The following is an 18,455-nucleotide window of genomic DNA, read 5'->3' on the forward strand; positions in this document are numbered from 1 at the left end:
TGGAATGGAATGGAATGGAATGGAATGGAATGGAACGGAATCAACCCAAATGGAATCGAATGGAATGGAATGGAATGCAATCAACACGAATGGAATGGAATGTAATGGAATCAACCCGAATGTAATGCAATGGAATTACATGGAATGGAATGGAATCAACAGGAATGGAATGGAATGGAATCGAATGGATTGGAATGGAATGGAATGGAATGCAATCAACCCGAATGCAATGGAATGGAATGGAATGGAATGGAATGGAATGGAATGGAATGGAATCAACCGGAGTGGAATGGAATGGAATGGAATGGAATAGAACGGAATGGAATCAACCCGAATGGAATGGAATGGAATGGAATGGAATAGAATGGAATGGAATCAACTGGAATGGAATGGAATGAAATGGAATGGTTTGGAATGGAATGGAATGGAATGGAATCAACCGGAATGGAATGGAAAGGAATGGAATGGAATCAACTGGAAAGGAATGGAATGGAACGGAATGGAATAGAATGGAAAGGAATCAACGCTAATGGAATGGAATGGAATAGAAAGGAATGGAATATAATGGAATGGAATCAACTGGAATGGAATGGAATGAAATGGAATGGATTGGAATTGAATGGAATGTAATGGAATCAACCAGAATGGAATGGAATGGAATGGAACGAAATCAACCGGAATGGAATGGAATTGAATGGATTGGAATGGAATGGAATGGTATGGAATAGAATCAACCCGAATGGAATGGAATGGAATGGAATGGAATGGAATCAACTGGAATGAAATGTAATGTAATGGAATGGAATGGAATGGAATGGAATGGAATGGAATGGAACGGAATCAACCTGAATGGAATGGAATGGAATGGAATGGAATGGAATGGAATGCAATCAACACGAATGGAATGGAATGGAATGGAATCAAACCGAATGGAATGCAATGGAATGAAATGGAATGGAATGGAATCAACTGGAATGGAATGGAAAGGAATCGAATGGAATGGAATGGAATCAACCCAAATGGAATGGAATATAATGGAATGGAGTGGAATCGAATGGATTGGAATGGAATGGAATGGAATGGAATGCAATCAACCCGAATGGAATGGAATGGAATGGAATTGGTTGAAATCAACCAAAAAGGAATGGAATGGAATGACATGGAATGAAATGGAATGGAGTGGAATGGAATGGAATGGCAGGTTAAGGAATCAACCCGAGTGGTATGGAATGGAAAGAAATGGAATGGAATGGAATGGAATAATTCCGAATGGAATGGAATGGAATGAAATGGAATGGAATGGAATGGAATGGAATGGAATGGAATGGAATGGCATAGAATGGAATCAACACGAATGGTATGGAATGGAATGGAATGGAATCAATCGGAATGGAATGGAATGCAATGGAATGGAATGGAATGGAATGGAATCAACCCGAATGGAATGGAATGGAATGGAATGGAATGGAATGGAATGGAATGGAATGGAATGGCAGGTTATGGAATGAACCCGAGTGGTATGGAATGGAATGGAATGGAATGGAATGGAATGGAATGGAATCAACCCGAATGGAATGAAATGGAATGAAATGGAATGGAATGGAAAGGAATGGAATGGAAAGGAATCAACCCGTATGGAATGGAATGCAATGGAATGGAATGGAATGGAATGGCTTAGAATGGAATCAACCCGAATGGTATGGAATGGAATGGAATGGAATGGAATGGAATGGAATCAATCGGAATGGAATGGAATGGAGTGGAATGGAATGGAATGGAATGGAATGGAATGGCAGGTTATTGAATCAACACGAGTGGTATGGAATGGAATGAAATCGAATGGAATGGAAAGAATAAACCCGAATGGAATGGAATGGAATGGAATGGAATGGAATGGAATGGAAAGGAATCAACCCGAATGAAATGGAATGGAATGGAATGGAATCAACACGAATGGAAAGGAATGGAATGGAATGGAATGGAATGGAATGGAATGGAATCAACCCAAATGGAATGGAATGGAATGGAATGGAATGGAATAAACGCGAATGGAATGGAATGGAACGGAATGGAAAGGAATGGAGTGGAATGGAATGTAATGGAATGGAATCAACACGAAAGGAAAAGAATGGAATGGAATGGAATGGAATCGACTGGAATGAAATGGAATCAACCCAAAAGGAATGGAATGGAATGGATTGGAATCGAATGGATTGGAATGGAATGGAATGTAATGGAATGCAATCAACCCGGGACGGAATGGAATGGAATGGAATGAAATCAACCCGAAAGGAATGGAATGGAATGAAATGGAATGGAATGGAATGGAATGGAATGGAATGGAATGGCAGGTTATTGAATCAACACGAGTGGTATGGAATGGAATGAAATCGAATGGAATGGAAGGAATAAACCCGAATGGAATGGAATGGAATGGAATGGAATGGAATGGAATGGAAAGGAATCAACACGAATGGAATGGAATGGAATGGAATGGAATGGCATAGAATGGAATGAAACCGAATGGTATGGAAAGGAATGGAATGGAATGGAATCAATCGGAATGGAATCAACCCGAATGGAATGGAATGGAATGGGATCAACACGAATGGAATGGAATGGAATGGAATGGAATGGAATGGAATGGAATGGAATGGAGTGGAATGGAATGGAATGGAACGGAATCAACCCAAATGGAATGGAATGGAATGGAATGGAATGCAATCAACACGAATGGAATGGAATGTAATTGAATCAACCCGAATGTAATGCAATGGAATTACATGGAATGGAATGGAATCAACTGGAATGGAATGGAATGGAATCGAATGGATTGGAATGGAATGGAATGGAATGGAATCAACCCGAATGCAATGGAATGGAATGGAATGGAATGGAATGGAATGGAATGGAATGGAATGGAATGGAATGGAATCAACCCTAAAGGAATGGAATGGAATGAAATGGAATGGAATGGAATGTAATGGAATGGAATGGCAGGTTATGGAATCAACACGAGTGGTATGGAATTGAATGAAATCGAATGGAATGGAATGGAATAAACCCGAATGGAATGGAATGGAATGAAATGGAATGGAATGGAGTGGAATGGAATGGAATCGAAAGGAATCAACCCGAATGGTATGGAAAGGAATGGAATGGAATGGAATCAATCGGAATGGAATGGAATGGAAGGGAATGGAATGGAATGGAATGGAATGGAATCAACAAGAATGGAATGGAATGGAATGGAAAGAAATGGAATCATCACGAATGGAATGGAATGGAAAGGAATGGAATGGAATGGAATGGAATGGAATGGAATGGAATGGAATCAACCCAAAAGGAATGGAGTGGAATGGAATGGAATAGAATCAACCCGAATGGAATGGAATGGAAAGAAATGGAATGGAATGGAATGGAATCAACCGGAGTGGAATGGAATGGAATGGAATGCAATAGAACGGAATGGAATCAACCCGAATGGAATGGAATGGAATGCAATGGAATGGAACGGAATCAACCCGAATGGAATGGAATGGAATGCAATGAACACGAATGGAATGGAATGGAATGGAATCAACCCGAATGAAATGCAATGGAATGAAATGGAATGGAATGGAATCAACTGGAATGGAATGGAATGAAATTGAATGGATTGGAATGGAATGGAATGGCATGCAATCAACCCGAATGGAATGGAATGGAATGGAATGGAATGGAATGGAATGGAATGGAATGGAATGGAATGGAATGGAATGGAATCAACCCCAAAGGAATGGAATGGAATGACATGGAATGGAATGGAATGGAATGGAATGGAATGGAATGGAATGGCAGGTTATGGAATCAACCCGAGTGGTATGGAATGAAATGGAATGGAATCAACCCGAATGCAATGGAATGGAATGAAATGGAATGGAATGGAATGGAATAGAATGGAATGGAAAGGAATCAACCCGAATGGAATGGAATGGAATGGAATGGAATGGCAGAGAATGGAATCAACCAGTATGGTATGGAAAGGAATGGAATGGAATGGAATGGAATGGAATCAATCGGAATGGAATGGAATGGAATGGAATGGAATGGAATGGAATGGAATGGAGTGGAATGGAATCAACCCGAAAGGAATGGAATGGAATTGGATGGAATCAACCCGAATGTAATGGAATGGAATGGAATGGAATGGAATGGAATGGAATGGAATGGAATCAACACGAATGGAATGGAATGGAATGGAATGGAATCAACCCAAAATGAATGGAATGGAATGGAATGGAATGGCATGGAATTGAATGGAATGGAATAAACCCGAATGGAATGCAATGGAACGGAATGGAAAGGAATGGAATGGAATGGAATGGAATCAACCCGAAAGGAATGGAATGGAATGAAATGGAATGGAATGGAATGGAATGGAATGGAATGTCAGGTTATGGAATCAACCCGAGTGGTATGGAATGGAATGGAATGGAATCAACCCGAATGGAATGGAATGGAATGAAATGGAATGGAATGGAATGGAATGGAAAGGAATCAACCCGAATGGAATGGAATGAAATGGAATGGAATGGAATGGAATGGCATAGAATGGCATCTACCCGAATGTTATGGAATGGAATGGAATGGAATCAATCGGAATGGAATGGAATGGAATGGAATGGAATGGAATGGAATCAACCCGAATGAAAAGGAATGGAATGGAATGGTATCAACTCGAATGGAATGGAATGGAATGGAATGGAATCAACCCAAATGGACTGGAATGGAATGGAATGGAATGGAATGGAATGGAATGGAATGGAATAAACCCGAATGGAATGGAATGGAACGGAATGGAAATGAATGGAATGGAATGGAATGGAATGGAATGGAATCAACACGAAAGGAAAAGAATGGAATGGAATGGAATGGAATCGAATGGAATGGAATGGAATAAACCCAAATGGAATGGAATGGAATGGATTGCAATCGAATGGATTGGAATGGAATGGAATGTAATGGAATGCAATCAACCCGAACGGAATGGAATGGAATGGAATGGAATGGAATGGAATGGAATGGAATGGAATGAAATCAACCCGAAAGGAATGGAATGGAATGAAATGGAATGGAATGGAATTGAATGGAATGGAATGGAATGGCAGGTTATGGAATCAACCCGAGTGGTATGGCATGGAAGGAAATCGAATGGAATGCAATGGAGTAAACCCGAATGGAATGGAATGGAATGAAATGGAATGGAATGGAATGGTATGGAATGGAATGGAGTGGAATGGAAAGGAATCAACCCGAATGGAATGGAATGGAATGGAATGGAATGGAATGGCATAGAATGGAATCAACACGAATGGTATGGAATGGAATGCAATGGAATGGAATCAATCTTAATGGAATGGAATGAAATGCAATGGAATGGAATGGAATCAACCCGAATGGAATGCAATGGAATGAAATGGAATGGAATGGAATCAAATGAAATGGAATGGAATGGAATCGAATGGAGTGGAATGGAATGGAATGCAATGCAATTAACCCGAATGGAATGGAATGGAATGGAATGGAATGTAATGGAATAGAATGGAATGGAATGGAATAAACCCCAAAGGAATGGAATGGAATGAAATGGAATGGAATGGAATGGAATGGAAAGAAACGGAATGGAATGGAATGGAATGGAATGGAATGGAATGGAATGGCAGGTTATGGAATCAACCCGAGTGGTATGGAACGGAATGGAATATAATGGAATGGAATCAACCCGAATGGAATGGAATGGAATGGAATGGTATGGAATGGAATGGAATGACATAGAATGGAATCAACCCGAATGGTATGGAAAGGAATGGAATGCAATGGAATGGAATGGAATCAATCGAAATGGAATGGAATGGAATGGAATGGAATGGAATGGAATGGAATGGAATCAACCCGAATTTAATGGTTTGGAATGGAATGGAATGGAATGGAATCAACAGGAATGGAATGGAATGGGATGGAATGGAATGGAATCAAGGTGAATGCAATGGAATGGAATGGAATGGAATGGATTGGAATGGAATGGAATGGAAAGGAATGGAATGGAATCAACCCGAATGGAGTGGAATAGAATGGAATGGAATGGAATGGAATGGAATGGAATCAAGGCGAATGCAATGGAATGTAATGGAATGGAATGGAATGGATTGGAATGGAATGGAATGGAAAGGAATGGAATGGAATCAACCCGAATGGAATGGAATGGAATGGAATGGAATGGAATCCACTGGAATGGAATGGAATGGAATGGAATGGAATGGAATCAACCGGAATGGAATGGAATGGAATGGAATGGAGTGGAATGGAATGGCATAGAATGGAATCAACCCGAATGGTATCGAATGGAATGGAATAGAATGGAATGGAATGGAATGGAATCAATCGGAATGGAATGGAATGGAATGGAATGGAATGGAATGGAATGGAATGGCAGGTTATGGAGTCAACCCGAGTGGTATGGAATGGAATGAAATGGAATGGAATGGAATGGAATAATCCCGAATGGAATGGAATGGAATGGAGTGGAATGGAATGGAAAGGAATCAACCGGAATGGAATGGAATGGAATGGAATGGAGTGGAATCGAATGGCATAGAATGGAATCAACACGAATGGTATCGAAGGGAATGGAATAGAATGGAATGGAATGGAATGGAATCAATCGGAATGGAATGGAATGGAATGGAATGGAATGGAATGGAATGGAATGGAATGGAATCAAACCAAGTGGAATGGAATGGAATGGAATGGAATGGAATGGAATCAACCCGAATGAAATGGAATGGAATGGAATGGAATCAACACGAATGGAATGGAATGGAATGGAATCAACCCAAATGGAATGGAATGGAATGGAATGGAATGGAATGGAATGGAATGGAATAAACCCGAATGGAATGGAATGGAACGGAATGGAAAGGGATGGAATGGAATATAATGTAATGGAATGGAATCAACCCGAAAGGAAAAGAATGGAATGGAATGGAATAGAATCGAATGGAATGGAATGATATCAACCCAAATGGAATGGAATGGAATGGATTGGAATCGAATGGATTGGAATGGAATGGAATGCAATGGAATGCAATCAACCCGAACGGAATGGAATGGAATGGAATGGAATGGAATGGAAGGGAATGAAATCAATCCGAAATGAATGGAATGGAATGAAATGTAATGTAATGTAATGGAATGGAATGGAATGGAATGGCAGGTTATGGAATCAACCCGAGTGGTATGGAATGGAATGAAATCGAATGGAATGGAATGGAATAAACCCGAATGAAATGGAATGGAATGAAATGGAATGGAGTGGAATGGAATGGAATGGAATGGAACGGAATGGAATGGAATGGAAAGGAGTCAACCCGAATGGAATGGAATGGAATGGAATGGAATGGCATAGAAAGGAATCAACCCGTATGGTATGGAATGGAATGGAATTGAATTGAATCAATCGGAATGGAATGGAATGGAATGGAATGGAATGGAATGGAATCAACCCGAATGGAATGGAATGGAAGGGAATGGAATCAACACGAATGGAATGGATTGGAATGGAATGGAATGGAATGGAATGGAATCAAACCAAATGGAATGGAATGGAATGGAATGGAATGGAATGGAATAAACCAGAATGGAATGGAATGGAACGGAATGGAAAGGAATGGAATGGAATGGAATGGAATGGAATGGAATGGAATGGAATGGAATCAACCCGAAAGTAAAAGAATGGAATGGAATGGAATGGAATGGAATCCACCCGAATGGAATGGAATGGAATGGAATCATCCGGAATGGAATGGAATGGAATGGAATGGAATAGAATGGAATGGAATCAACACTAATGGAATGGAATGGAATGGAAAGGAATGGAATGGAATGGAATGGAATCATCTGGAATGGAATGGAATGAAATGGAATGGATTGGAATTGAATGGAATGTAATGGTATCAACCAGAATGGAATGGAATGGAAAGGAATGGAACGGAATCAACCAGAATGGAATGGAATGCAATGGATTGGAACGGAATCAACCGGAATGGAATGGAATTGAATGGATTGGAATGGAATGGAATGGTATGGAATAGAATCAACCCGAATGGAATGGAATGGAATGGAACGGAATGGAATCAACCCGAATGCAATGGAATGGAATGGAATGGAACGGAACGGAATGGAATGGAAGGGAATCAACCCGAATGTAATGTAATGGAATGGAATGGAATGGAATGGAATCAACTGGAATGAAATGGAATGGAATGGAATGGAATGCAATCAACACGAATGGAATGGAATGGAATGGAGTCAACCCGATTGGAATGCAATGGAATGAAATGGAATGGAACGGAATCAACAGAAATGGAATGGAATGGAATCGAATGGAGTGGAATGGAATGGAATTGAATGCAATCAACCCGAATGGAATGGAATGGAATGGAATGGAATGGAATCAACCCGGATGTAATGTAATGGAATGGAATGGAATGGAATCAACTGGAATGTAATGTAATGTAATGAAATGGCATGGAATGCAATGGAATGGAACGGAATCAACCTGAATGGAAAGGAATGGAATGGACTGGAATGCAATCAAACCGAATGGAATGGAATGGAATGGAATGGAATGGAATGGAATGGAATGGCATAGAATGGAATCAACCCGTATGGTATGGAATGGAATGGAATGGAATTGAATCAATCGGAATGGAATGGAATGGAATGGAATGGAATGGAATCAACCCGAATGGAATGGAATGGAAGGGAATGGAATGGAATGGAATTAACACGAACGGAATGGAATGGAATGGAATGGAATTCAATCAAGCCGAATGCAATGGAATGGAATGGATTGGAATGGAACGGAATGGAAAATAATGGAATGGAATCAACCCGAGTGGAATGGAATGGAAAGGAATGGAATGGAATGGAATGGAATCAACCCGAATGGAATGGAATGGAATGGAATGGAATGGAATGGAATGGAATGCAATGGAATGGAATGCAGTCAACCCGAATGGTATGGAATGGAATGGAATGGAATGGAATGGAATGGAATGGAATCCACTGGAATGGAATGGAATGAAATGGAATTGATTGGAATGCAATGGAATGTAATTGAATCAACCGGAATGGAACGGAATGAAGTGGAATGGAATGGAATCAACTGGAATGGAATGGAATGGAATGGAATGGATTGCAATGGAATTAACCCGAATGGAATGGAATGGAATGAAATGGAACGGAATGGAATCAACTGGAATGGAGTTAAATGGAATGGAAAGCAATGGAATGGAATAGAATCAAACAAAACAGAATGGAATGGAGTGGAATAGAATGGAATCAACCAGAATGCAATGGAATGTAATGGAATGGAATGGAACGGAATGGATTGAAATGGAACGGAATCAACCCGAAAGGAATGGAATTGAATGGAATGGAATGGAATGGAATGGAATCAACTGGAATGTAATGTAATGGAATGGAATGGAATGGAATGGAATGGAATGGAACGGAATCAACCGGAATGGAATGGAATGGAATGGAATGGAATGGAATGCAATCAACACGATTGGAATGGAATGGAAAGAAATCAACCCGAATGGAATGCAATGGAAAGAAATGGAATGGAATGGAATCAACTGAAATGGAATGGAATGGAATCGAATTCATTGGAATCGAATGGAATGGAATGCAATCAACCAGAATGGAATGGAATGGAATGGAATGGAATGGAATGGAATGGAATGGAATGGAATCAACCCCAATGGAATGGAATGGAATGAAATGGAATGGAATGGAATGGAATGGTTTGAAATGGAATGGAATGGAATGGAATGGAATGGCAGATTATGGAATCAACCCGAGTGGTATGGAATGGAATCCAATGGAATGGAATGGAATGGAATCAAGCCGAATGTAATGGAATGGAATGAAATGGAATGGAAGGGAATGGAATGGAATGGAATGGAAAGGAATCACCCCGAATGGAATGGAATGGAATGGAATGGAATGGAATGGAATGGAATGGCATATAATGGAATCAACACGAATGGTATGGAAAGGAATGGAATGGAATGGAATGGAATGGAATTTAATCAATCCGAATGCAGTGGAATGGAATGGAATGGAATGGATTGGAATGGAACGGAATGGAAAAGAATGGAATGGAATCAACCCGAGTGGAATGGAATGGAAATGAATGGAATGGAATGGAATGGAATCAACCCGAATGGAATGGAATGGAATGGAATGGAATGGAATGGCATGCAATAGAATGGAATGGAGTCAACCCGAATGGTATGGAATGGAATGGAATGGAATGGAATGGAATGGAATGGAATCCTCTGGAATGGAATGGAATGAAATGGAATTGATTGGAATGCAATGGAATGTAATGGAATCAACCGGAATGGAACGGAATGGAATGGAATGGAATGGAATGGAATCAACTGGAATGGAATGGAATGGAATGGAATGGACTGCAATGGAATTAACCCGAATGGAATGGAATGGAATGGAATGGAATGGAATCAACTGGAATGGAATGGAATGGAATGGAATGGTATGCAATAGAATCAACCCGAATGGAATGGAATGGAATGAAATGGAATGGAATCAACCCGAATGCAATGGAATGGAATGGAATGGAATGGAATGGAACGGAATGGAATGGAATGGAATGGAATCAACCCGAATGTAATGTAATGGAAAGGAATGGAACGGCATCAACTGGAATGGAATGGAATGGAATGGAATGGAAAAGAATGGAACGGAATCAACACGAATGGAATGGAATGGAATGGAATGGAATGGAATGCAATCAACACGAATGAAATGGAATGGAATGGAATCAAACCGAATGGAATGCAATAGAATGAAATGGAATGGAATGGAATCAACAGGAATGGAATGGAACGGAATCGAATGGATTGGAATGGAATGGAATGGAATGGAATGGAATACAATCAACCCGAATGGAATGGAATGGAATGGAATGGAATGGAATGGAATGGAATGGAATCAACCCGAATGGAATGGAATGAAATGGAATGGAATTGAATGGCATAGAATGGAACCAACCCGAATGGTATGGAATGGAATGGAATGGAATGGAATGGAATGGAATGGAATGGAATCAATCGGAATGGCATGGAATGGAATGGAATGGAATGGAATGGAAAGGAATGGAATCAAAACGAATGGAATGCAATGGAATGGAATCAAACCAAATGGAATGGAATGGAATGAAATGGAATGGAATAAACCCGAATGGAATGGAATGGAACGGAATGGAAAGGAATGGAATGGAATGGAATGGAATGGAATGGAATGGAATCAACCCGAAAGGAAAAGAATGGAATGGAATAAAATGGAATGGATTGGAATGGAATCAACACGAATGGAATGGAATGGAATGGAATGGAATGGAATGGAATGGAATGGAATGGAATGGACTGGAATGGAATGGAATCAACCTGAATGGAATGGAATGGAATGGAATGGAATAGAATGGAATGGAATCAACCCGAATGGAATGGAATGGAATGCAATGGAGTGAAATCAACTGGAATGGAATGGAATGAAATGGAATGGATTGGAATGGAATGGAATGTTATGGAATCAACCGGAATGGAATGGAATGGAATGCAATGGAATCAACCCGAATGGAATGGAATGGAATGGAATGGAATGCAATGGAATGGAATGGAATCAACTGGAATGTAATGGAATGGAATGGAATGGAATGGAACGGAATTGATTGGAATGGAACGGAATCAACCGTAATGGAATGGAATTGAATGGATTGGAATGTAATGGAATGGTATGGAATAGAATCAACCCGAATGGAATGGAATGGAATGGAACGGAATGGAATCAACCCGAATGCAATGGAATGGAATGGAATGGAACGGAACGGAATGGAATGGAATGGAATGGAATCAACCCGAATGGAATGCAATGGAATGGAATGGAATGGAATGGAATGGAATGGAATGGAATGGAATGGAATCAACTGGAATGTAATGTAATGGAATGGAATGGAATGGAATGGAATGGAACGGAATCAACCGGAATGGAATGGAATGGAATGGATTGGAATGGAATGCAATCAACACGAATGGAATGGAATGGAAAGAAATCAACCCGAATGGAATGCAATGGAATGAAATGGAATGGAATGGAATCAACTGAAATGGAATGGAATGGAATCGAATTCATTGGAATGGAATGGAATGGAATGCAATCAACCAGAATGGAATGGAATGGAATGGAATGGAATGGAATGGAATCAACCCCAATGGAATGGAATGGAATGAAATGGAATGGAATGGAATGGAACGGTTTGAAATGGAATGGAATGGAATGGAATGGAATGGCAGATTATGGAATCCACCCGAGTGGTATGGAATGGAATGGAATGGAATGGAATGGAATGGAATGGAATGGAATCAACCCGAATTGAATGGAATGGAATGAAATGGATTGGAAGGGAATGGAATGGAATGGAATGGAAAGGAATCACCCCGAATGGAATGGAATTGAATGGAATGGAATGGAATGGAATGGAATGGCATATAATGGAATCAACACGAATGGTATGGAAAGGAATGGAATGGAATGGAATGGAATGGAATCAATCGGAATGGAATGGAATGGATTGGAATGGAATGGAATGGAATGGAATGGAATCAACCCGAATGGAATGGAATGGAATGGAATGGAATGGAATGGAATGGAATCAAGCCGAATGCAATGGAATGCAATGGAATGGAATGGACTGGAATGGAATGGAATGGAAAGGAATGGAATGGAATCAACCCGAGTGGAATGGAATGGAAATGAATGGAATGGAATGGAATGTAATCAACCCGAATGGAATGGAATGGAATGGAATGGAATGGAATAGAATGGAATGGAGTCAACCCGAATGGTATGGAATGGAATGGAATGGAATGGAATGGAATGGAATGGAATCCACTGGAGTGGAATGGAATGAAATGGAATTGATTGGAATGCAATGGAATGTAATGGAATCAACCGGAATGGAATGGAATGGAATGGAATGGAATGGAATCAACTGGAATGGAATGGAATGGAATGGAATGGACTGCAATGGAATTAACCCGAATGGAATGGAATGGAATGAAATGGAACGGAATGGAATCAACAGGAATGGAGTTAAATGGAATGGAATAGAATCAAACAAAACAGAAAGGAATGGAGTGGAATACAATGGAATCAACCAGAATGCAATGGAATGTAATGGAATGGAATGGAACGGAATGGATTGGAATGGAACGGAATCAACCCGAAAGGAATGGAATTGAATGGATTGGAATGGAATGGAATGGTATGGAATAGAATCAACCTGAATGGAATGGAATGGAATGAAATGGAATGGAATCAACCCGAATGCAATGGAATGGAATGGAATGGAATGGAATGGAATGGAATGGAATGGAATGGAATGGAATGGAATCAACCCGAATGTAATGTAATGGAAAGGAATGGAATGGAATCAACTGGAATGTAATGGAATGGAATGGAATGGAATGGAAAAGAATGGAACGGAATCAACATGAATGGAATGGAATGGAATGGAATGGAATGGAATGGAAAGCAATCAACACGAATGGAATGGAATGGAATGGAATCAAACCGAATGGAATGCAATGGAATGCAATGGAATGGAATGGAATCAACAGGAATGGAATGGATTGGAATCGAATGGATTGGAATGGAATGGAATGGAATGCAATCAACCCGAATGGAATGGAATGGAGTGGTATGGAATGGAATGGAATGGAATGAAATAAACCCGAAAGGAATGGAATGGAATGAAATGGAGTGGAATGGAATGGAATGGAATGGAATGGCAGGTTATGGAATCAACCCGAGTGGTATGGAATGGAATGGAATGGAATGGAATGGAATCAACCCGAATGGAATGGAATGGAATGAAATGGAATGGAATGGAATGGAATGGAATGGAAAGGAATCAACCCGAATGGAATGGAATGCAATGGAATGGAATGGAATGGAATGGCATAGAATGGAATCAACCCGAATGGTATGGAATGGAATGGAATGGAATGGAATGGAATGGAATCAACCCGAATGAAATGGAATGGAATGGAATGGAATCAACACGAATGGAATGGAATGGAATGGAATGGAATGGAATGGAATGGAATGGAATCAACCCAAATGGAATGGAACGGAATGGAATGGAATGGAATGGAATGGAATGGAATAAACCCGAATGGAATGGAATGGTACGGAATGGAAAGGGATGGAATGGAATATAATGTAATGGAATGGAATCAACCCGAAAGGAAAAGAATGGAATGGAATGGAATAGAATCGAATGGAACGGAATGGAATCAAGCCAAATGGAATGGAATGGAATGGATTGGAATCGAATGGATTGGAATGGAATGGAATGCAATAGAATGCAATCAACCCGAACGGAATGGAATGGAATGGGATGGAATGGAATGGAATGGAATGGAATGGAATGGCAGGTTATGGAATCAACCCGAGTGGAATGGAATGGAATGTAATCGAATGGAATGGAATGGAATAAACCCGAATGAAATGGAATGGAATGAAATGGAATGGAGTGGAATGGAATGGAATGGAATGGAACGGAATGGAATGGAATGGAAAGGAATCAACCCGAATGGAATGGAATGGAATGGAATGGAATGGAATGGAATGGAATGGAATGGAATGGCATAGAATGAAATCAACCCGTATGGTATGGAATGGAATTTAATGGAATTGAATAAATCGGAATGGAATGGAATGGAATGGAATGGAATGGAATGGAATCAACCCGAATGGAATGGAATGGAAGGGAATGGAATGGAATGGAATCTACACGAATTGAATGGATTGGAATGGAATGGAATTTAATCAAGCCGAATGCAATGGAATGGAATGGAATGGAATGGATTGGAATGGAACGGAATGGAAAAGAATGGAATGGAATCAACCCGAGTGGAATGGAATGGAAAGGAATGGAATGGAATGGAATGGAATCAACCCGAATGGAATGGAATGGAATGGAATGGAATGGAATGGAATGGAATGGAATGGAATGGAATGGAATGCAATAGAATGGAATGGAGTCAACCCGAATAGTATGGAATGGAATGGAATGGAATGGAATGGAATGGAATGGAATCCACTGGAATGGAATGGAATGAACTGGAATTGATTGGAATGCAATGGCATGTAATGAAATCAACCGGAATGGAACTTAATGGAATGTAATGGAATGGAATCAACTGGAATGGAATGGAATGGAATGGAATGGACTGCAATGGAATTAACCCGAATGGAATGGAATGGAATGAAATGGAACGGAATGGAATCAACTGGAATGGAGTTAAATGGAATGGAATGCAATGGAATGCAATAGAATCAAACAAAACAGAATGGAATGGAGTGGAATAGAATGGAATCAACCAGAATGCAATGGAATGTAATGGAATGGAATGGAACGGAATGGATTGGAATGGAACGGAATCAACCCGAAAGGAATGGAATTGAATGGATTGGAATGGAATGGAATGGTATGGAATAGAATCAACACGAATGGAATGGAATGGAATGAAATGGAATGCAATCAACCCGAATGCAATGGAATGGAATGGAATGGAATGGAATCAACCCGAATGTAAAGTAATGGAAAGGAATGGAACGGAATCAACTGGAATGTAATGGAATGGAATGGAATGGCATGGAAAAGAATGGAACGGAATCAACACGAATGGAATGGAATGGAATGGAATGCAATGCAATCAACACGAATGGAATGGAATGGAATGGAATCAAACCGAATGGAATGCAATGGAATGAAATGGAATGGAATGGAAACAACAGGAATGGAATGGAACGGAATCGAATGGATGGGAATGGAATGGAATGGAATGGAATGGAATGCAATCAACCCGAATGGAATGGAATGGAATGGTATGGAATGGAATGGAATGGAATGAAATAAACCCGAAAGGAATGGAATGGAATGAAATGGAATGGAATGGAATGGAATGGAATGGCAGGTTATGGAATCAACCCGAGTGGTATGGAATGGAATGGAATGGAATGGAATGGAATGGAATCAACCCGAATGGAATGGAATGGAATGAAATGGAATGGAATGGAATGGAATGGAATGGAAAGGAATCAACCCGAATGGAATGGAATGCAATGGAATGGAATGGAAAGGAATAGCATAGAATGGAATCAACCCGAATGGTATGGAATGGAATGGAATGGAATGGAATCAATCGGAATGGAATGGAATGGAATGGAATGGAATCAACCCGAATTAAATGGAATGGAATGGAATGGAATCAACACGAATGGAATGGAATGGAATGGAATGGAATGGAATGGAATGGAATGGAATGGAATCAACCCAAATGGAATGGAATGGAATGGAATGGAATGGAATGGAATGGAATAAACCCGAATGGAATGGAATGGAACGGAATGGAAAGGGATGGAATGGAATATAATGTAATGGAATGGAATCAACCCGAAAGGAAAAGAATGGAATGGAATGGAGTAGAATCGAATGGAATGGAATGGAATCAACCCAAATGGAATGGAATGGAATGGATTGGAATCGAATGGATTGGAATGGAATGGAATGGAATGGAATGCAATCAACCCGAACGGAATGGAATGGAATGGAATGGAAGGGAATGAAATCAACCCGAAAGGAATGGAATGGAATGAAATGGAATGGAATGGAATGGAATGGAATGGAATGGAATGGAATGGAATGGAATGGCAGGTTATGGAATCAACCCGAGTGGTATGGAATGGAATGAAATCGAATGGAATGGAATGGAATAAACCCGAATGAAATGGAATGGAATGAAATGGAATGGAGTGGAATGGAATGGAATGGAATGGAACGGAATGGAATGGAATGGAAAGGAATCAACACGAATGGAATGGAATGGAATGGAACTGAATGGAACGGAATGGAATGGAATGGCATAGAATGGAATCAACCCGTATGGTATGGAATGGAATGGAATGGAATTGAATCAATCGGAATGGAATGGAATGGAATGGAATGGAATGGAATGGAATCAACCCGAATGGAATGGAATGGAAGGGAATGGAATCAACACGAATGGAATGGATTGGAATGGAATGGAATGGAATGGAATGGAATCAAACCAAATGGAATGGAATGGAATGGAATGGAATGGAATAAACCAGAATGGAATGGAATGGAACAGAAGGGAAAGGAATGGAATGGAATGGAATGGAATGGAATGGAATCAACACGAAAGTAAAAGAATGGAATGGAATGGAATGGAATGGAATGGAATGGAATCAACCCGAATGGAATGGAATGGAATGGAATCAACCGGAATGGAATGGAATGGAATGCAATGGAATAGAATCGAATGGAATCAACACTAATGGAATGGAATGGAATGGAATCAACAATAATGGAATGGAATGGAATGGAATCAACCGGAATGGAATGGAATGGAATGCAATGGAATAGAATGGAATGGAATCAACACTAATGGAATGGAATGGAATGGAAAGGAATGGAATAGAATGGAATGGAATCATCTGGAATGGAATGGAATGAAATAGATTGGATTGGAATTGAATGGAATGTAATGGAATCAACCAGAATGGAATGGAATGGAATGGAATGGAACGGAATCAACCGGAATGGAATGGAATTGAATGGATTGGAATGGAATGGAATGCTATGGAATAGAATCAACCCCAATGGAATGGAATGGAATGGAACGGAATGGAATCAACCCGAATGCAATGGAATGGAATGGAATGGAATGGAATGGAATGGAACGGAATGGAATGGAATGGATTCAACCCTAATGTAATGTAATATAATGGAATGGAATGGAATGGAATCAACTGGAATGGAATGGAATGGAATGGAATGGAATGCAATCAACACGAATGGAATGGAATGGAATAGAGTCAACCCGATTGGAATGCAATGGAAGGAAATGGAATGGAATGGAATCAACAGAAATGGAATGGAATGGAATCGAATGGAGTGGAATGGAATGGAATGGAATGCAATCAACCCGAAAGGAATGGAATGGAATGGAATGGAATGGAATGGAATCAACCCCAAAGGAATGGAATGGCATGAAATGGAATGGAATGGAATCAAACCGAATGTAATGGAATGGAATGGAATGGAATGGAATCAACTGGAATGTAATGTAATGTAACGAAATGGAATGGAATGGAATGGAATGGAACGGAATCAACCTGAATGGAATGGAATGGAATGGACTGGAATGCAATCAACACGAATGGAATGGAATGGAATGGAATCAAACCGAATGGAATGCAATGGAATGAAATGGAATGGAATGGAATCAACT

This window comes from Pan paniscus, chromosome 6 (assembly GCF_029289425.2).
Source record: "Pan paniscus chromosome 6, NHGRI_mPanPan1-v2.0_pri, whole genome shotgun sequence".
In the NCBI taxonomy this organism is placed as follows: domain Eukaryota; kingdom Metazoa; phylum Chordata; class Mammalia; order Primates; family Hominidae; genus Pan; species Pan paniscus.